Source organism: Neolamprologus brichardi, chromosome 2, assembly GCF_056152115.1.
Source record: "Neolamprologus brichardi isolate AB-2024 chromosome 2, ASM5615211v1, whole genome shotgun sequence".
NCBI lineage: Eukaryota > Metazoa > Chordata > Actinopteri > Cichliformes > Cichlidae > Neolamprologus > Neolamprologus brichardi.
In genome coordinates, this window is record NC_142105.1 from 22,794,677 (window position 1) to 22,817,370 (window position 22,694).

Here is a 22,694-nt window from a genome sequence, read left to right on the forward strand (position 1 = left end):
TTAATACTTACAAGGAACAACAAAAGCCAACAGGAATGTTATTATTTGTATTTGAAGTATGTTGTTATTATTATAAAAAGTCAGAGGATAAATTCTGATGAGGAAATGAAGTCTGCAGAGATAGACAGAAACAAATGCACTATATGTACTGTAGGTTTTCATCAGGACAAGCAAGGCAAGCAGTACTTGCCTAGCAAAAATCTAAAAAAAGTGTTTTGTTGTAAAGTTTCTCACCTGTTTGCATCCATTACTGCCATCTTGTGGTCACAGCAGGCTATTTTTGCAGTAAGCCAGCTTGCCTCTGATTCCAATGAAATCCACAGCAATTTCATGGGTGTGGTGTCACTTTTTGAAAGACTTGATTTTTGTTACTCAGAAGCCAGCCGATTTTTCCTGGTTGTTACTTGATAAACCTCTGATCTTTGAGAGGAGACTGCTGGGAGATTCACATGCGAGACAATCTGCCGCTGTGAGCACATGTTTGTAGAAACAAAACTAGCTTAAGCAAGCAGATGATCTTCTGAGATTTATCATCTTAACAGATACAAATTCCTTTTACTGACCATTTTGGACAAGATGTAATACAAACAAATTAGAGCGCAGTTTTTCTTTCTTTCTTTCATTGCCACATTAGCAAAGAAAACCTCGTTGATGGAGAGGAGAGGTCAGAGCCTGCGATGTCCAATATTAAATATATTAGCATTAAATAAAAATAAAATCTAAAATAAAAAGCTTTAAGCTCTGTGTGGCATGGTATGAATTTACAGGGGGATTTAAGCTATTATAGAAAAATTAAGGTGTTACATTACAATACTAGTGGTTAAACTTTTCAGATTTGCATTTCTAGGAGATGATAATATGAAAGTTTTCAATGAGTTCAACTTTTTGCTAATATTCTTTTTAAAATCAGGGTTAGGCTTTGGTTTCTGAGCCAATTAACAGCTCTTTTTCAGAGATATTTGTGATATAATATAGTAAAAAAGAACTATGTATTTTCTAGAATATAATACTAGAGATTAAACAATATCAAGTATGTAAAGTATTTAAAAATGAGCTCAAGCTTAATCCACTCATGGGGAACATTCTTCTTTATCTTTAAAACTTTTTTTTTTTTTTTTTTTTTTTTTTTTTTTTGCCTGTCCCATTTGGTTCTTTAGCCGTCAGAATTGTTGTCTGAAGACCAACAAGGATACCCAATGGATTTATTTTGCCAAATGGATCATCATGGCATTGCCGTATTGGTCCATTTGATCGACCTTTGTTTTTATTATTTATTTTATTTTATTTTCAGTTGTTACAGACGGGACAGACATGAGTGAGGGATAGGAAAGGGAGAAAGAAAGAGGAAGGAAAAGAAAAACAGAACGGGAGAGGGACAGTGAGAAAGGGGGGAAAAAAAAAATATCTCCGGGATCACCTGTTGAGAGAAAAAGAATAGAAAACAAGCAAAAAAACCAAAACAAAACAAAGCAACATACTATACACAACACCATCGCATTAATCTACCTAAGTGTAAACAGCAGTAAATACTAAATATTGAATGTTGTTGTGCAGCACGCAGGACAGACAGCGCACAATGTGCTTTGAAGTAGCAGCCAAGAAAGGTGTGATTTAAGTCTACAAACAGTGAACACCTGTGTGCACACCTGTGTGGATCGGCGCGCTTGTATTCAAATGGTTTCCCCATGTAATGGTCTGCAAGAGGATGTAGAGAGCCATAGCCCTGTCCCTCAGGGCATGAAGCAGGCATGGAGGAGATCCAGGCCCCAGACATCCAGAGGTCCCAGAGTGCAAGAGCCCAAGGAGGACCACCGGAGGGGCATCCGTGCCACCTTCATGGGAAGGGCTGAGGATACCCAGGCGAGGGGTCACCCAGTAGCCACCGGGCAGAAACCAGAGGGGGCTGCACCGGCGTGCTCGTCGGCTCCGCCGGCAGCCAGCTGTGCCAGAGTGAACCGAGCCGCAGGCACAGAGGCCGGAGGCCCGAGGGCCCTCCGCGCCCCGGAAGAGGCCCGACTGAGCAGCAGGCGCCAGGCCCCGCCAAGTAGCCACCAGGAGTGAGCTGGCACATGACCTGAGCGCCCAGCCCCGGACACCGAGAACCAACAACGCACCGACCCCTGAGGGCATCAGTCACCGGCAGGGAGTGTGGTGAGGGGAGATAGGCCTCCACACTTGGAGGGCCTGGGAGTTCCCAGAGAGGTGGAGTCTAAGACCCGACCTGACATATAGACACAGACAAACAGGCACACACAGACACAGACATGCATTCCCACCCTCATGCACACATATACAAACACTCAGCACTCACCCAACGTAGGAATAAACGTAAATGGACATGTACACACAATCACACTCCCCAAACATACTCTATACCCCGGGTCCAGGTATCCTCGCCCCCAGAGGGGGAAACGGCACCCAGACCCAAGAGATGTTACCCTTCCCTCCGGGGTGGAGGCCAGCAGACCGCCCCAGGCTCCGCAGCAGCAGGGAGGCCAATCGGACAGCCAGCATCTCTTCCCAGCCCCCCCGCCCCGATGGCTAGCAGAGAACGGGGGTGTGTTAAGACCCCATACCCTCCTCCTCCCGCTCAAGTGTAGTGTTGCTGCGTGTTGCTCTAAAGTGTGTTTAAAACAAGGGAGAGCATGGTGCTCTCTTTAAATATATATATATCTTTAAAACTTTGTGTACAACTTGCTAATAATAGTGTAATGTCCAATGAGTTGTTTTCAAAGTGATTTGTTGCCTCTTTTGCTTGTCTTTGTCCAATAAAAATTTGGTAATATACTAAATATTTATTTAACTAAAATATATATTGAACTAGCAACAGTATTGTATAGTTCTTCAGCCAGGAATAAGTGCAAAAGGTCAAGACATCCAGGAAGAGTGCAACAAGCTGCAGGAGGCTGTCAGCATAAAACGGTAAAGGACATGCAGCACAAAAGGTTATGTTTTAATCTGGCCGAGTTTATTAAACAGTGAAGGAAGTGTGGCGTCATCACCTCTGTTTGCCTTTCAGTAAAAGTCACAGCACACTACTGCTGTACATATGGAAATATATAAGCAAGCTGATGGTGCTACATGAAAAGCGAGATGATGACTCGCCGCTCAGGTTCATCCTCTGTGGATCAAGTATGTTTATACCAAATTTTGACCCAACACCCCACACCACTGGTCACCTAAATCACTAAGATTCATCTTCCTGCAACCATGAAGATCTGTATCTGATTTCACGGCAATCCATCCTGGTGGACAAAAAAAAGTAATTCAGCAAACATCTTGGTAAAAATAAATTACAGCAGAAAAGAAAAAACATGCACTGCATGATAAAGGACCAGCATATTGTTTATACGTCTTGTCTTGCTTTCATCTGTGATTGTGAAGTTAACTGTCCTCGGATCTCTTTGCTTAAAGGATCCAAGTGGTTATGCAGGGCTGCTTTTAGCACACACTCCATCAAGTACGATCAATCACGGTGCTCAAACATTCTGAGCAGGCAGGAAGGATGGAGTTTCAAAATGACAGGGTTGCGCCTGATCCACAGCAGATGATAAAATCCAATAAATTGGGCTTAAATCCAGCAGCTCTGTGTGCAGGCCTGTATTATATATACTTTATTAGGCTTCTGGCTATTGTAACTATATGACTTTTTTTGTATCAAGCTGAAATGTCGATCATTCAATGCACCTCCTGGACTTGAGCTTTGTAAGCCTCTATGGCAACTAAGCATACAGTTGCCATGGTGTTGCATCTATAGCCATGGCAATGGCATGTGGCCCTTATGCCAGAAGAAATTTTATAATTAGGGTATCCAGACAAAAATGTGGATTCAGTAGCACCTGACATATGGCTGGCAGTGTTACCTGTTAGAGCTCTGCAGAGGCTCTATAATGGACTCCCATCGCTCCTGAAGCTGCCCTGCAGCCTGTCTCCTTTCTTTATGGTCTCTCTCCCTGCTAGTTTCACACATGTTAAACCTCATAAAAAACACACACATCATTAGATAAAGCGCATGTTGGACACGCTGTTACAGCTTCGTAGTAATCAAAGCTAGAACATCCTTTGTGTTAATATGTATATTTACTTTTGCAGTTTCATTTATTTAAAACCGCTAAATTGGAAAAATAAGGTCCTTGAGTGAATATACAGTGTAAGAAGAGATGTCCTGACAGCCAGAGATGATCATTATCCTGCAATGTTTGATTGGCCCCTTAAAATGTTATGTGAAAGGAAAAAAAAATATTGGTATGGCAGTTTTAGAAGCACCTTAATAATCTGGTGTATGAGGCCCCGAGGATAACCCTTCTTCCTTAATGGTGTTGTTAGCAGTCTGTTGAAATCCTCGGCCAATACTCAAGGTTGCAAAGGCTAAGGAATGTGTAATTTAAAACAGTATATTTCTATTCTAATGCCATGCAGCTCCTTTGGTTACACAACACTTTTATACATCTACTACACTAGCACTGCAACATGACTCTGGGGGATCACTGGTTCCTAAACCAACACAAAGATAACTGAAAATTAACATATGTAGCTAATTACCTTAATCAGTGAGCACTCATTTATCATCCTAATGTCTAAATTACTTTTTGTCAAGGTAAATTAATTTGAATTGCACTTTGACCTTTCATGTCTGCACTTTTTTCAGGACTTCATGGCTTCATATGAACAAAGCTGTTGGAACTTTTCAGAATAAAATCATTTAGCCCATGCTTCACCGTATTAAACTTCTCTTTCTTTTTGGGTTCTTCTCATACTTTCCTATTTTGGGTTTTATATATGAGAAGATAATTACTTTTTAACACACTGTGCTTTCAGTGTGTTCCTACCCACATGCCCAGCAGCAGTCTTGCCCGGCTGTTTCTGGATGCTTCTCCTCTGAGCTCTCACGTGCCAAAGCACGAAGAAGGTCCGGAAGAAGACTAATTAGCCGATGAGTGGCACTGCAGGCCAAGAGAATTTTAGTGTATGGAAGAAATGTTTTTTCTCGTTTTTAGATAAAATAACGATTTTAGCCTTTCATTTACTGTTAAACGTACGACAGAATAAAATAAGATTATTGTGTTCTCTCGTCCCTGGTTATCAGATGAATTGATTCCAGCAGTCTTTTGAATTTTCAGAGAAAATGGGTGAAGATCAATGTAACTTAAAACACTTGGAGATGACAGTTAAGAAGCAGATGGGCTTTTTTTTTAATGAACAGATATGTGTCAGTTACTCAGCCATGATGTTCACAGCTATGAAATGCATATTTTGTGACCCACAGTACATCACATTACATTTAAAAAGAGAGTCGTTCCAGACCAGGCATGAAATGAAGCTGTTATCTGACATTCACATGACACTGTATCGCTTTTAGATTTAAGGAACATTAATGGAGATACGCAATGTGGAGCCATTTTATTCTAAATGAAATACATGTAAAATAGGATCGTCTGAGGAATATATATATATTTTGCTGATTTAACGTTTAATATCAATCTCACACTCTGGATTTGTTAAAATAAAGATCTACTGAAACCGACTTTTCCATAAGAACAAACCTCCAAGATAATCCAACACTTATCTGTATCTGTATTTGTTATTGTCAGAAAATCTTAATTGGCTGTGTGCAGGGTTATCACCAAAGCCCTATAGAACTCAAAAACTAAAAGATTCTTGTCAAAAAGGGAGGAAATTATGAATTTTTTTCTTCCTTCCTTTGGTGTTTTCATGTGAAAGTATGCGCTGTAATTAACAGAGCTTTGTTTGACATAAAGGCTAAATGCATCGCGTTGTCATTACAGCTATTACCGCTACTGCAATCGAAGTGGAATGTTGTGGACACCGAAGCCTTTCGAGAAAAGTCATCATGACCTCATACAATCCAGCAGCAGTTTGTTTGTGTGTTGGAGTAGATGTGCACGAGCCAAACTGTCACTACTCGGTGCAGATTGGGGAGATGTTTGAGTGCAGCACAGTCATGTTGGCAAAAAGAGGGCAGCATCTTTCCTATTGAGAAGGATTATTTCTGTCAAGTGCAGCACTCATGGGCCTATCTAAAAGCCATGCTAATAAATGTCCATCACTGTGGCTATCCATCACCACTACCCAGAAACAAAGTGCTCACCGCACCATTGTTGAATTAAAGCAAACAAGCTCATCTGCCGGGGAGATGCATGTGAATGAACTGCAGTTGACTGTGTGTGTGTGCACGGAAAGGCATTTAATGAAAAGAGGAAGGGAGAAGAACCCAAAATGCCCCCCACCCCACCCCACCCCCCGCCACCTAACACACATACACGCACTGGCATAAAAAATGCACACAGTTTAATAGCTGTGCATGCTCGCATGTGCACAATCATAGACTTCCATGTAAATTTGCCGAACTTGCGCGTCATTACAGCTATTTTTCCGCGAGTACTCTGATTGCGTTAATTATAGTTAATTGGCTGCCTCGCTCGGTTGATCCATCATTACCGGTTATTTGTTTGTAACCAGATTCAAAGTTCTCTCTGAAGTTAGTGTGGCTTGCCGGAGTTTGTGCTCTCTCAGCAGGTTATCTGAAAAGGCTTTCGAAAGTTTCAGCATTGTTCCAGCAGCAGCAGAGTGGCTCCATGTAATCACAAATGGCTGGGTTATTGTTTTACTGACAGAAACGCTCAGATTTCGAGAATTGTGCATTAAACATGCAGCCTAATAAAATATTAAGGTGCAGTGCAGATGGCATTGCGAACCTAAAAAAAATAGATGATTTGGTTTTTCTTTCTCTCCTTGCTGTGTAACACTGGCATGAGCTATAAAGGCATCTTTGTGTTTGTTTTTCTGGTAGAGAAAGTTTACAGTGAGCTAAAGCTGGTAATATTTGCGCTTAAGTGGCCAGAGTCATCTGTGGAAACTCACTGATGATAAGAAGTGCAATTCATTTAACCGAGCACCATTCTTCCTCTGCGATATGTTAAAAGATAGCGGGATACATTAGCAGAATGTACCCCCAAGTGACATCCGAGATAGAGCACCTTCCCCTATTTCACTCAATCAGTCCGCTAACACATCCCAGTAGCAGATCAGAGAGCCTAACTCCTGAAGCCTAAATCTAAGCTAGCTCATGGATTTGCAAGCTAACAGCGCGTATTCAAAAATCAACAGCTTTTCCTGCACACAGGAGGTATGACAGCTGCCTGCTCTACACTGAAACTGACAGTGAAACACAAAACCAGCCCACTGAGAGCCTTTTGTTTCGAATTGCAGATTTCACTGGAAAGAATTACAGTTATTGTTTTCCACAGTGAAGTCCAGCATGACTGCTCTGTCTCACAGTCCAACCAAATAAACGTCAGCGGGCACGTTCCACGTCTGAGTAGTCTTCAGGGCAGGTTAGCAGGAGCAGCTCGTCTGCTGGCAAAGGAGCAGATCTCTACCAAGTCCAGCCCCATTCTGGATGAATGATCTGCGCTCCCAACTGCCTGGCTCCCTCCATCAAACCTGGCCAACACTCATAATAAATGATAGTGTGGGACAATGCCCTATTTTCACCGCAGAGTCATCTGTCATGCCAGGCCAGACAAAGCCCCCAGAGTTTCATCATTTTCAACCATTGCTCACACCGAAGTTATAGAAAAGAAACCTTTATCTGTTCTGTAATGGTGGTGCAATGCCTCCAAAACACACTCAGACGTGTTTACGGAACCCAAACACGTTTTCTCTTTTGGGGTCTACCAGGAGTTTGATATATGATCTCACGCAACCGTCTGTTTTTTATTTATGAGCAAATGTGTCTCGGTTCCTGGTCAACATTTTATTACATGGTTGTTCCATTCAATTTTATGTGTTAAGTGCTTAATTAACCCCCGAATTATATTGGGTGCCATGGAAATGCAGAGAGTTAATGGGTAATGTCAATTTGCAGGTTAATCAGGTCACCTTCTATCGTGTGCAAAGCAGCAGAGGCCCCGTGGTCTTGTAGTAATTGTACACCCGAGACTGCTTTGACATTCATTCTGAAATCCATCTCATCTCTGGTCATACTGTGAAAGCTGTGCTATAGTTCCATGTCAGTGTACGGGAAGTTAACATGAACGTACCAGTTCCTGAATCTTTTCTTCCTTCTCCATCAAACAGCACAGCAGTCTAAGAATTAATTTCAGATTCAGAAGCAAATCCGTCACCTTTCTGGCAATAATGATTTATCATCTATTACAATTTAATGATAATGTTTATCTTAATAATTCTCTTCAGGATCACAGGATTGTCTCCTGAAAAAAAAAAATGTTTCCAGTCATCTCATTTACTCCAATAATACAGCTTTTCAATCACTTTGCATGCTGAGAAGATGCTGTAGGGTCGTATATCATCTAGATTAGGTATGCAGTGGCGTGTGTAAGAGCACTAAACATGAACTATCCACCTGGTTAAAGAAGGAGGGATCCGATATGCAGACCTGCAGAGTCAGTGCAGAATGTGACCCTGACTTTAAAACATAGCGTTCAAGAACAATGCTCCCATTTTTCAAACTGCAGAATGTATGTATGTGATGGATATTTCTTACACGCCACTACACATGTGACCTCAGGTCAACGCTATATGCTCAGGTGTTCACATATAATCAGGTGGAACGGGGGCAGGCTCTGCTGAAATACAGGATCAAGTGGTCCTGTGTAGTTAGTATCGTGCTTTGATTATAAGAAGCATATGATGTAGGCAGAACAATGTGCATTTTCTGCTTAAAATTGTACGTCCTAATTAAGACAGATTGCACAGATGCCGGAAAATTGCTGATTTTGAGTGTAAACCATAAGTTTCCTATCACAGAATAACTTGAAATGCTAGTTTTGTTTGCAGTTGTACTCTGACAAGTTGACTGAACAGGTGTCTCGCAGCAGATACTGGATATCTCTTGTGAGCTGTTTTCCTTCTTGAGAAAATAAAGGATTTAATGGCTGACCAGTTGGAGACTGACGCAAGCCTAATGCATTTCACGGTCCATTTCACCGCCATGAGTACGCCCATTGACAATAGCAAGCCATATTTTATCAATATAATATTTCACAACAAGCGAGACAGTTGATCTCAGAGCGTGCACGTGCGCTCAAATACGCGCGTGCACGCTCTAAAAATCGTTTTCACACAACATAATGCAAAACATGAATAATCACACCAGCTAACGTTTGACAAAACGCGTGGGTGTGATCTTTATGCGCAATCTGCCATAAGTCTGGCTCTCTCCTGACTTGAGCCGCCACCGCTACCCTCAGCCTCCTCCAGTCTCGGCTTCAAACTCTTCTCCAGGTGATAGATACTATTTACATGGCAGAGGAAGTGCTGTGAATGCTGTGAGTAAAGCACCTGGGCGCTGGCAGGCAAAGACAAAGTGCCTTGAGAAAGAAATGTAACAGCACTATCTATCTGGGTTATTAGAGTCGCCCCTCAGGATCCTTTTCAACAGAACACTGGCTATTATGTAGGCCACAGTGAAACAATGCAAGGAAAAAGTCTGGCTCGGGTAACACAGCAGAGGAATTAACTCTGAAGCCCCGAACCCTCTGCTTCCCATCCTACACCCCTAGCCCCACTAGTAGGATAATGAGAGAGTGTGCAAAACGGTAAAGTGTTTGTTAGAGAACACGAAACGAGAAGACAAATCTGTATATATATAAATATACACACACACACACACACACATTTTGTTCCACACCATCATGACAAACAAATTCTAAGTCATTATTATTCTGTCTTTTACTGGTTAAAAAGTACAGATGACTGGGCTCAGTTTTCTGCAAGCCAAGGTGGATTTCAAATCAGTGTTTTCTTTTTCTTCCTGAGAAATATCACAAGACATTCCACGGACAAGATACACAGGTGAAAGTTTTTCATGCTAAAGTGTATCGAGTGGTGCAGAATTATAATGCGCTATCGATGTAAAGAAACAGGTTGGCACGTACTGAAAAGAGACAGCAGGAAAAATGGCAAAAAAAAAACCCGGCGCCAACAAAATGAATGCGTGTTTGCACCGATGTTTGCAAGACACCGTGGACTGAGACAGCAGATGAAAGTCTGTAATTGATCATGCTGCAACCTTCCCGGCTCTTGCTTTGAATGTTTGAAATGATTAGTCTCCTGGCTGATGGATTAAAGCTAGGTGGGAGGGATAGGAGGGGCCTGCGAGTAGAAGAAAGAAATGAAACATGTGCACGCTAATTCTCAGTTGCTTCGGCGGTGCAGAATAATGGCACGGTGCTAATGTAAGAGTGATTGCATGCGCACTCCCATGCTAGCTGGCTACGCCTCCAGTGTTCCTGTCGTTCCCCAGTTCCTTACTGTTTACTTTTTGACTATTGAATTAGTGGGTTAAAAATCTCATTAAGTAGCCTCCCTCTACCCTGCACTCCCAGGCTTCCACTCCTCCTTTTAATCAGCTGGTTTTGGTGGTTCATATAAAGTCTCCACAGTAACTTCAGCAGCCTTAACTCATCTGCAATGCAATTAGAGACATGTGGGTTAATGAAATAAGAATGTAAAACAAGCAAATATGTGGCTGGGACTTTCACGCAGAGCCGGCACACACATCATGCTGCAGTCACACATAATGCTTTATATCATCTACCTCCCACATGCACACATACTACAACCTTCCTTTGCCTATACGGTATGAACAAAGTACCAAAAAAACTAAAAATGGTGTGGGGGCACACGCATGTGCCGGCAACAACAAGTCAGCAAAGCTATGCTTAGACAGGGAAGTCATTAAGGGAGTATTTAATTAAGGCCGGGAATAAGGTCAATGTTGGAAGGACAAAAATATTCTAATAAAGAGTGGGTGTGGGTTACATCCACAGGATCCCACAGCACTCTCATACATCAGGCCGGGCCATGAAGACTACAGCTCAGTCTCGTAACCAAGCTATTTCTATGCAGATTAAAAGCTCATTCATCAATTCAACTGTGCTCTTCTTTTGATTACCTCTTCTCTTCTCTTCTCTTCTCTTCTCTTCTCTTCTCTCCCATGGTAGTCACTTTAGCCTTTCATGATATCACAAGAACAAATGTGCACCCATATTCTTAATTAAATCAATCTGTGAGGGCCAGCAGGTGCATCCGCTCACCTTTGCTGCAACTCACTCAGATCAACACACTCAGACTGACCTTGGCCATGCTAATCTGTGCCACCTGTACCTGCTGGCCCAACAGACACGGAGCGAATGGAGTCAGGTGTCAGATGATGACAAAGAGAATCGCAGAGGACCTCTGCACTGGCGATGGGAGAGTGACGCTGACCAGACGCCCTCCACTACACCAGAGTGTGTATTTCACACTTTTAACTGGTTCAAAGACAAAATATGATCCTTCAAAATCATTATTTCACTTTAAAATGAGAGTAATCAATAAACTTGGCATGGGCTCATTTAGTTTCTTATCTCTTTAACCACAAAGGTATTATTCCATCCAATATTCTTAACCTGCTCCTATTAAAGGTGTTAAAAGGTTTGGTCTGTGCAGGAAACTGCAGCTGCTGTCAGTGGGAGTTTGTAACAGTTACACCGGGATGCTTTTTTCGGGTCTTATTATTACAGTGAACAAAGACAACTCAAAGCTTGAAGGAGCTTCTTAAACAGGTAGGGTTCTGGAAATATATGCTTCATAATAGTGCTTGCAAAAACATGTGATAATGAGCTTGTGGATCAACCGCTGAGATTTTGGTTTCAGTAATGAGTCCAATGAGAGGCTGAGCTTATAAGGTGCGTAGGCAGTTAAAGCAGTATACAGCTGATATAAAACAATGACATGTTATCACACTGCCAGTCAGCTATGAAAAATTGCTGAATTTGTAACTTAGTAAACTGAACTTATGAACATGTAGGACATCTTCCACTGAAGTTGGGCAGATCGATTCAAACATCGACAGCATCGATACCAGAGCTGCTATCGGTATAACTTTGTGTTGGATGTCAGATCTATTTTATTTATATCTTAGAGCACATTTAACAACAAAGGTTGACCAAAAGTTCTTTAGAAACAGGCACATTTACATTCCAAGTCTCCAGATAACCCAGTTTCAAAATGCACGAAAAGATGAAAGGTGCGCTTTGTTGTATTAACTAATTATTGTGATAAATAAAAGTGATTTAGCAGTCATTTTAATGATCGCGGAATTTGAAAATTCATTCTAATTCATCTCATAAGTCATGACAGGCAGGTTTCCCCGATATAGTTAAAAATATTGTTATTGGTATTGGCATTATTTGCCTTGTATCGGATCGATACCACAATTTGCAATATCTCACAGCACTGTCTTCCATCTTAAGGATTCTGAGGGTTTTAATAACTCAGTTAACAACAAGCACACAAGGACCAAATTTCAGTTTCTGGTGAATTTCACTAACTCTGTGTCTCTTATTCTGTCTTTCTTTTTTCTCATGCGCCAATGACTTTAGTGTGGCGTAGACCAATAAACAAAGGGAAAGCGCGTGTCTGACATTTTTGCCCTGTACCTGCTAACAATGTGAATAATGTAATGCGCAGCCCTATTAGTGTAAGATAAATAAATGTCACGGTAGATCTCCTGCCATGAAATTAACAATTAAAAAGGCAGTTTCTATAATGCGGCTGACAGCAGTGTTGGGTTGACTAATATGATTCTTTGTGTAACAACAGCACAGAGTGTATGTTTGTCTTCGTCTTTAGAGAAGCAGTGGGCCTGCAGACCAAGTGCATACTGCAAGCAATTCATATGATTTCTGTTTAGTCTTAGAGCACAGCCTTCACGAAGAATCTCAAAGTAGGATAAATCCATTCTCAGGTCACCTCCTTGACCACTCACACTATAAATAAAGAAAACACACACACACACACACACACACACACACACACACACACACACACACACACACACACACACACACACACACACACACACACTTTAAAGGCCCAGCTACTGTAAAGGTTATGAAACAGGTGTTATGAAACAGCATTTTGGGTGCAAGTTTCTCTCAGTTTTACTCTTACTTTCATACAACGAGTCATTAATACTAATAAATCTGAAGGTCACTAAAGCTACGTTCACACTGCAGGCGAAAGCGCATCAAATCCAATTTTTTTGACCCTATGCGACCCATATCCGATCATGGTATGACAGTGTGAACGGCACAAATCCGATATTTCCAAATCCGATCTGGGTCACTTTCGTATGTGGTACTGAATCCGATACATATCCGATGTTTTAGAAAACAACTGCTGTTTGAACGGTCATGTTGCATTAAATCCGTCTTTTATGTCACTGACACAAGACAGACGCCAATTATCAGCGCCGGAGAAGACATCGCGAACGCTTCCTGGCCATCCAGTGTAGAAATCTGACAGAAATCTGCAACTATCCTTTGAAGCACCGCTCCTCTCTAAAACAGCAATAAGGATAATTATTAGGTTATTTACATTGTTATGTAAATAACAAAATAACTTAAAGCAAAAATTGGGAAACGTAAAGTCCGAAGTCTTTATATTAAGGGTCATTAGTCAAACAATATTGTTTGCTCTGGGTCTAAACAGAGCGCGTTGTATGTGACGTCTTCTTTTGCGCATGCGGGCCGCTTTGAGCGTTCACACCAGAGTGCGTTTGCTGTCGCATTTTATTCGTAGTGTGAACAAGCAAAAAAATCGGATTTAATCAAAAAATCTGAATTGAGCATTAAGACCTGCAGTGTGAATGTAGCCTATCACTGCTTCTATGCAGCTTTAATTCTATTGATTTGGATTTTTGGTCTATAGATTTTAGTTTCCTCAATCCAACTATCCCCTCAGGAAGAAACACAACTGTAGCTTTAGACAAGCCAAAGTGTCAGAGAGCCAAAACCAATAAATGGAACAAGAAAGTGTGGGTCCGGAGGAGAAACCTGTCGATCAGGCGATGCACTTAGGTCTGCGAAATTTCTGGACATTGAAACAGTTTTCACAATTTAGTCTCAGTAGTTCACCATATAGACATGAATATAGAGTAAAGTGCAGACTTTTACATTAAGGTTAAAGAGAACTAAGCGCCAAAGAGTGGATTTCCTCCTTTGTGATGTTTTTTTTCTTTTTATGCGTTTACCTCATCTCTCTGTGGCTGCTGCTTTTAAAACCAAGCGAACAATATATTCATGATAAGCTGTGAGGAAATAATTTGAGTACATCCAGGCTAATTCTAAACTGTCTAATCACACAAGGTGAAAACATAGAACAACAGCACTGATGCGACAGGGTCCAAAAAAAATGTGGGAATGGAAAATCTGAACTAAGTGGCATGCACTACCACAGCGTCTTTTAACTTGAAAAAGCATTTTAGAGTGTTTCTCATTCACACATGTATTCACAACCTAACGGCAGCAGAGCTGGCATGCAAGCGTAGACTTGTCTTTCAGTATCACGACTGAGGACTCTGACACTTGGACAGGTTATCCAGAGTTACTGGATTAGTATTCGCAGGGAAATGAAGCGAACACATTTAAAAAGCTACACTGTATCTGACAAGCGTTCTGCTCCTACATGCTGGAAAAAAGCATGTGTGAAATTTGCAGTGTACACAACACTGAAGTTATGTTTAATATGTTTAAGTGGCCCCTCTGCTTTGGATCATTGGAGGTGGGTGGCACAAGTACAGTCTTAACAAAGGTTAAACCTACAGATTTTAATTAACAGTGGCATAAGGAAGGTTTTTTTTTTATTTATTTTTTTAGCAGAGCTGTCAGACAAGGCACAGCGTGCAGTCGAATGAGGATCATGACATGGTTGAAGTCTAAAATTTGATGTGAGATGTTTTCAGCTATTAAAAGTGAAAAGACACCATTCTTCTGCTAGTTCGGTTCGATCAGTGGAACAACAAAAAGCCCGTCTCGCTTTGATGCTTGCAATCTGACTTTAGATTTGAGTAAAAGTTAGAAAGTTCAGCATTTTAATGATGCGTCTGGATGCCTTACCCTTTTTCATTAAAGGAAACTATACATTCTCTCACATGTAGGAATTTTAAAAGTGTGGGTTTTGGGTTAGGTAATGGAGACAAACTATTTTAATACTTTCATACGTCTTTGAGCACAACTCTTCAAGTGACTAGAATAAATTAAAACAATTCAATTTAATACACGTTCATTCCTCAATCCTTGCAAATCCCTTTGTACAGTTAAGATTGTGCCACCCTTATATAGTAGTCTACCTTCAATATAGCCTGGTTTAGTCTCCTCATAATTTCTGCAGAAACAAATTGGCTTCTGCTCCCAGCGCAGTAGAACAGCATTCGAATAAACATGGCTGGCTCCGTATGAAGACTACAGGGTGCATTTTTTTTGCTCGTTTCCAGCTTGTTTGCGTCTTACCTTGGTGGTGACATTTGTTTGATAAAGACGTTTTCCCGACTAGGCTTAATCACACTCTGCTCTTACTCATTCAACTAATCATATAAATCCCTGACTGCACATGAAGTGTACTCACATATCCCTCAAGCCTATATTACACAAACACTTGTGAGTCAGTGTGTTTGCCTGACACACTACAGATCCAAGTAGATATCTTATGTAGGGATTTCATTAAAATTTCACCTGGGTATGTGGCTCGGCGTATTTATCTGATGCGCGGTTTTATGTGCCTCACGTTTCTACAGTACTGCGTCTACAGTTCGAGCTGGACTTCAAGGTTATCGTTGCTTAACAGCTTTCATATGAGCTACTTGAAGCAGGCTAGGGACACTGCATCTGGTCAGTTTACCAAGTGCTTGCACTTATAGAGATCATATATGACACCGGTCACTGGGGGCTTTTTTTCTTCTTCTTCTTCTTTTTAATAAAACGATATATCAGAATCCGCCTGATCTGTGGTGCTGCATAAAGTATTCAGCATCTTCGCTCGTTGTGCCTTTAACCGCTCTCCTTCTTACTTCTCGTTCAAAAATCATGGCAAAGTTTCCCGTGGCACGCTGGAAAGAATAAAGAAGAAACACTTTGATCGTAAAACAAGGAGACAAGTATTTGTAGTGCTGGTGAGGCTTCGAGGCTTGATGGGTGTGCAGTTGCATGGTGGAGTTTGCCTGCAGAGAATGTGCGGGATGTGAATGGCCTAGCAGGAGCCTGGACAAAGACACACTATTACAGTTAATATGCACCCTCTGCTGCTACTTGAAAAGAGACATTTGGAAAACTGCAGACTGCTGTGATAAGGGTGGATATGACAGTTCTTTCTCTCTTCCCTTCCTTCCCTCCTTTGCTTCAATCTCTCCAGCTCACTCAGTGTCTCTTAGTTCTTTCTCTGTGTCTCTTTCAACATTCTCCTTCCTTGTTTTTTTCTTTTCTCTTTGTTTTTTTCTTTGCTTCTTCTATCTCCCCATTCGTTCATCCGCCCTCCCCATCTCCTCTGCTGGTGATGACTGTCCCCGGCACCTCTGTTCAGTCAGCCAAATGTCACATAACAGAACCTGAAATACCAACTTGGCAGTCGATATGGCAGAGAAATGATGGTGAGGGGGAAGGTGCTTCTGTCCTGTTGTCCCCAAAGGTGAGTGCTGGACTCTGGCACCCTGTGTATTGATGACAGCAAACCAGAAGCAGAAAAGACCAGAATGAGTCAATTTTAATAATGTTTTGCTTCCTTTGCTTTGCAGTAATACTAGATTCCAATGCACCAGCTGCAAGTGAAGATGATTTTGACACTAATTTAGATTACTGTGGGAAAGGAAAAGTCAGAAAAGAGGCAGCATGCTTTTTGCTGCTGTATTTCTTTTTTTCCTTTTGAGTGCAGTTAGTCAAACTGAATATATTTTTCAGAAGAGCATTTGATATATAAAAAAACAGGATCAGACAGTGACAAATGATGGTTAGCTCTGGGTCGTAATGGCGCCTTTTTTGATATGCAAAAGAAAAACATATGTCTCTTTTTCGGTGCTTACACTTTTTCCACTGCAGTCATTTAGCTACTGACTGCAGCTTGTCACAAATTTTTAATAGTCCCTGATCAGCTCCATGGTTGTGTCTCCACTAATAATGTATTTTCCTAATGCTGAAGAAAGCGCTCGCATCATTAATATTAATCTGCAAGTGGACCATATTTCCTCAGTGGGTTGCATGTGGCTAATATTAAAAACTGAAAAATAAAGTTACTGTCCTCCAGGAGTTGACGAACAGTGGGCATCACTGTTGTGAAAAATGTGAAATGCACAATTCCCTATATAGTATATATACTGTTTTTAAACAGGCACATAGCTCACCCTAGTTTTATACTTGTCCAGTTCAGAAAAATAATGCTTGCCAGTGCTATATGCAGCAGTTCCACATACAGTACTATGTTACACCACTAGGTACAAGTAATGCAAATATTTAATCAGCTATTAAACAACTTGGCAACAACTTGATGGTTTTCAGCATGTAGACATGGTCAAGATCACCAATAGGTTCAAAGTAAGCATCAGAATGAGCAAGAAACAGTGCTGAGGCCAAACGGACTGGTCTAAGTGTTACAGAGGCTGCTGATTTACTGGGATTTTCCCACACAACCATCTCTAGTGGTCTGAAAAAGAGAAACTACCCTGTGAGCAGCAGAAGACCATCTTTGAACATGCAACGCATCAAACCTCGAAGCAGATGGGCTAAAGCAGCACAAGACCACAAATAGTAGCAGTTATGTCAGCCAAGAACAGAAGACTGATGCTATAGTTTACACCGGCTCACCAAAATTGGTGCCAGGATAACACATCATGTCACAAAACTCAAATCATGTCAAACTGGTTAGTTGAATGTGGCAATGATTTCACTGTACTCAAATGGCCTCCACAGTACCAGAGTTCAATCCATAGAGCACCTTTGGGGGTGTGGTGGAATGAGAGATTGGTAAATGGCAAATGAAGTGGTTCTTACATAGCACTTTTCTACTCTACCTGAGCAGTCCAAGGGCTTCATACACCATGACTTGTTCACACCAGCACTTTTTTTTTTGTTGCTTAAGTGCTTTCTATCTAACATTCACACTCTGATGGATGCATTAGAGTGTGAGCTGGGTGTTAGTATCTTGCCCAAGGATATTTGGCATGCAGACTGGAGCAGCCAAGGATCAAACCACCAACCTTCCGATTAGTAGATGACCTGCGCTACCTTCTGAGCTAAGCCACCCCAACAACATGCGTGATGCTATCATGCCAATACGGACCAAAATCTCAGAGAAATGTTTCCAGCACCTTTTTGAATCTTTGCCACAAATATTTAAGGCAAGTTTGAAAGCAAAAGGGAGTCCAACCTGGTAAAAGCTAGATGTACTTAATAAAGCGGCTGTGAGTGTATACTCTGTATATTAAGAAAGAAAGTGGAAAAAAAGATAAAGTAGTGCTTGGCTGTTTCAGAATACTTTGTATTTATAGTTTAACTGTGGGAGATCACCCAAGACGTCAACAACAAGACAGGGCCAAATCAATATAGAGAAAAATCATTAAAAATAATCAGAGCATTTATTGGCATCCCTATGCCAGCTATTAAGGAATGCTGCTTTTTTTCCACACTGTCTTCATTTGAGGATCCAATTTGTCCTGACCTTTAATGACACAGCGTGTAACCGCTGGCTCTGGAGAGAGACATTAATAGACAGGAAAAAACTATTACCAGCCTGCTCTACCTAACTGTTAATAGCAGGGAATAGAAAAACTCCCTGGCTGCATGTCACACTGCAGCAGCTCCACTCCTTCTGTTACATACTAACTCTCGTGCTTATTATCTACACATTTTGCTTTTTTTTTTTCTTCATCTGAGATGCGTTTACTGTCATTTTAAGAAAGCCTTATCAAGAGACTGTGGACATCTAAGATCTTTTGCGCAGGAAATTGAACACAGTCTTCTTCTGGTATAATTTAGGCTGGGTAGTATTACAAGGATGAGTTATTGCACGTTAGGTCCATTATGAGATATTATGAATATCTCTGTAAATATCAAATGTGCAAGAGAAATGCACAAGTCCATTTATAGATCGAGCATTAATCAGACGGTGGAAAAGTACGGATTTCGAGTCTGTGTAATCTAACGTGAAGAGTTTCGATTATAAGAAGAAACAAGGTGCTTTTACTGCACGCCGCACTGAACGTTTATTTGTCCTGACCCCTATCAGGGGCTTTGTCTACTGCAAGATCCTCTACATGCTAATTATGGCCGACTTGTTTGTCGCGGAGCAGCTCTTTCTCTTGTTTACTAATGAATACCATGTGTGTTGCTGCTGTAGCCTTGATTAGAATGGATTAGGTGACCTCTCTTCTCTCCTGCTTGCATCCACGTGAAGAGACCCAAATGCTCATCCTTTCTTGCAACCAAACAGTCACACCTTTAAAGTGCATGTGTCATATCCAGTGGGATCTGGCTCCTTCATCTGGTTTACAAGACTGTTTTTTTATTTACCTGCTGAAACGCAGCTGTGATCACCAGGAGTTTGTCGGCCTGATCAGGGAGGTGAAGAGTGTCCAAAAATGGATCAAGGCTCTTTAAAGTGCATCTCAGTGGGGCACCTGAGGGGAGCGTGTGACCTCCAGGGTCCTCCAATCCATGCACTATTGTTTTGTTCTGCTAATTAAGAAGCAGTGTTCAGGCTGATTGCCTTCCAGTGTGTAATTACTAAACCGTCTGCTGAGAGTGCTTTCCATCTGAGTGCCAGCCTCTCCCCCTCGACCATGAGGAAACTATGTGAGAGCCTGCCGATGCAGAAAGCCAGGGTCGTGAACCTCATTTGCCCAAAAACAGGTCCAAGGATTCTAAACAAAAATGAAGGACAAGGACGGGTAAAGGATTTACAACAGCCAAGACAGAGCACCAGGCAGGTGTAAGCACCCTCTTTTTTTTTATCTAAAAGAAGAACATGACAGCCTCAGCCCACCATTTAATGCAGGTATTGCTATCTCAGAGAAAAATACTGAATAAAGGTTCATTTTTTCAAAATCTGGATGTTATTCAAAACTTAGAAGAAAAAAAAAAACTCAGACAGAGTGACTCAGGAATCAAGCTGAGAATATAATTTCCAAAGATGCCAAAAAAAAAAACCAAGTGGCACAGTTGGCCCAATTCTAATATAGCAGCACATTTACACACATGACAGCTCAAATAAAGAAGTTTGCTTTCACATCAAACTGTAAATGTGAGCACAAGTATTACAAAATGTCTAACTACAGTAAATACCTCGTGGCAAATTTTCATTTCAATAAACATTTCCCCGCAACCATCACTCCGCAGTAATAACAATACAATTGCAGGTGTCAAAGTGTCTACAGTACTGCTCTCCAGCATGCACGCTGGAACGCCACGTTTGTTCTGTTTGATCTTTACAATGTATTCAGTATTCATGAACCCGCTAAGCTGAGCAGAATATCTTTTCCGAGGATGCTCGCCATGAGCCGCTTCCACAATATCACTGCTTAGAGGGACACGCCAGCAAAGTCTGCCTTCCAAATGAACAGCGAACAAAGGGATGCTTGATTTCCAGTTCCGGGTTTTAAAGTCACAGATGAGACAGAAATGGGGAAATTCGGAAATGCACTTATCGGTCCTCGGGAATAATGAACATAATAAATGATGAAGCTGCAATAAAGAGCTAGCTACCTGTAAGAATAGCCATTACGTTACAAGGATGATGAAGGCACATCAGCTGGTGTTTAATCTTCAAAGGCCACGATGCTCTAATTTTCAGTTTCTAAATCATATAATAACACCGCCTTGGTAACAGTAACATTGTTTGGGAAGAAAAACTGCGTTTGTTATTCAAAACTAATTCGTTTATTCTGAACATTTTTGGAAGCTTTTATAGGAGAAAACCACATTCTTTTTTAAAGAAAAAAAGGTTTTGTTGTAACAACTGGAATGATGAAAATATCCTTTGGAAAGTTGTCACAATAAATGAGGACAATGTTGTGTAAAAAGAGGGGGTGATGCCTAAAATGGGTGGAGTTTATCGATCCAATGCCAAGTAAATTCAGTATAGCTGATACCAATACTTTTAACCTGTAAAAGCAGCTTATACAGGCTTTTATTCAGAAACTGTTCTTTTTCTGTTTTTTTGGAGACCTGGAATGTAAATGTTCCTGCCTCGAAAACACTTCGGGTCAGCTTCTATTGTTTAAATGTGCTATAGGCTATAAATAAAATAGATCTGACAGTCAACACAAAAAGTTTCTCTCATTTGCTACAGTATATACTTGATGTATAGTTCCATAAAACCTTAAAAAATAAAAAGTAACATAATATAGTGGGCTACGTACTTTGTTTCTAGCCTCTGTATTCAGTATTGATCCAATACCAATACTAGCGCTTGATCCCCTTACCTCTAGTGCACTCCTGAGATTGAAAACACTGTGTACTCATTCAAAACATCTCAAAGTTGGACCTAATGCTTATCTCTCAGTGCTGTTATATTACCACCCCTGGAAAAAAAAAAAGCCCAGATGGAAAGAAAAGCTTAGAAAAGTAGAAAATAATATATGTGAGCTAGCATCAGAATTGCTGTTTGAATACATCTCCGGCCCTTTCGGTCGGGGGCAGAGTGCTCACCAGATGTTTACCTTCCCTGAAAGGCCTTGAAAATTAGGCGAAAATATAGACAAGTTGCAGCACCGGCCGCGATGCATGGAGCCTGGCGACAAGCAGTGCCAGATCCTAAATGAGTCAACACGAGGCTGTTAGAGATATCTCTCACACAGCAGTGCGGCATACATGAGAGCGAGAGGAGGAAAGAGTGAACACGTGAGGTAAAATTTCACATCAGCGTCTTCACTCGAAAATGTGTTGTAATACTCAAAGAGCCCCAGGTGCATTTCCTATTTCTGAGTTGTAAAACTTTAGTTACCAAAGGTCAACTATTCCAAAGATTTCTTCCCCCCTCCCGTGCTCTAAGACACTTTCCAATTACATGACCCATAATTTCAGATATATTACAGCAGATGGCCACTCACCATATATTGTCTCAAGCATGAAATGGATGATGGTGATAATTGACCAAGGCATGGCCTCTATATGACAGGTTCATCTAATGATGAATGTGAGGGAAGACAGCAGGTGGACAGAAGAGTGGGATACTGTAACTCGTTTCTCCCCTTTTATCACAGCGTGAGTCCCCACAACAACATCCTTCTAGTGCTCAAGGGACTGAGAAACATGGAAATCTTTTCTGTCTCTCGCCTCAGCCCCTCTCCTTCCATCCTCCCTTTGTGTGTGCGCGCTTATGCTCAACACAACTGTTCCATTTCATCAGGTTTTAGTCTCTGCTACCCATTTAAAAAAAAAAAAAGGACACTCAAAACAGGATTTGGGCTACCATTGTCCAGGAGAGACACTGTGTTGACAGCAGACATTTTTCATGCAAGCTGCTCAAAAGCTCGAGACGCAATCTGCAGTGCAACAGGAGAAGAGTAGGCAAATCATTGTGCTATGAAAACAAAAAAAAAGAGTAAGAGCATCCAGAGATGAAGTAAGCGGCTTCAATTTCAGGATATGTTGCAGCACTAATGCGTGCGGCATTGTGTGTCATCTCCATTTCACCAATTACTCTCACTTCAGTCATGCCACAATGCTCCCAGTGCCATCTGTAATTCAAATGGAGCATTTTCAACCAACACAGGGAAATCTCACTATTTACTCCACAGATTCCTAAGCCAGTATATCATGCTAATTCAAAGCTAACATGTCAAGTGAGATAATTTAGACTGCAGTGCTTGGGGAAATCCCCTCTGGCACATTTGTGAGTTG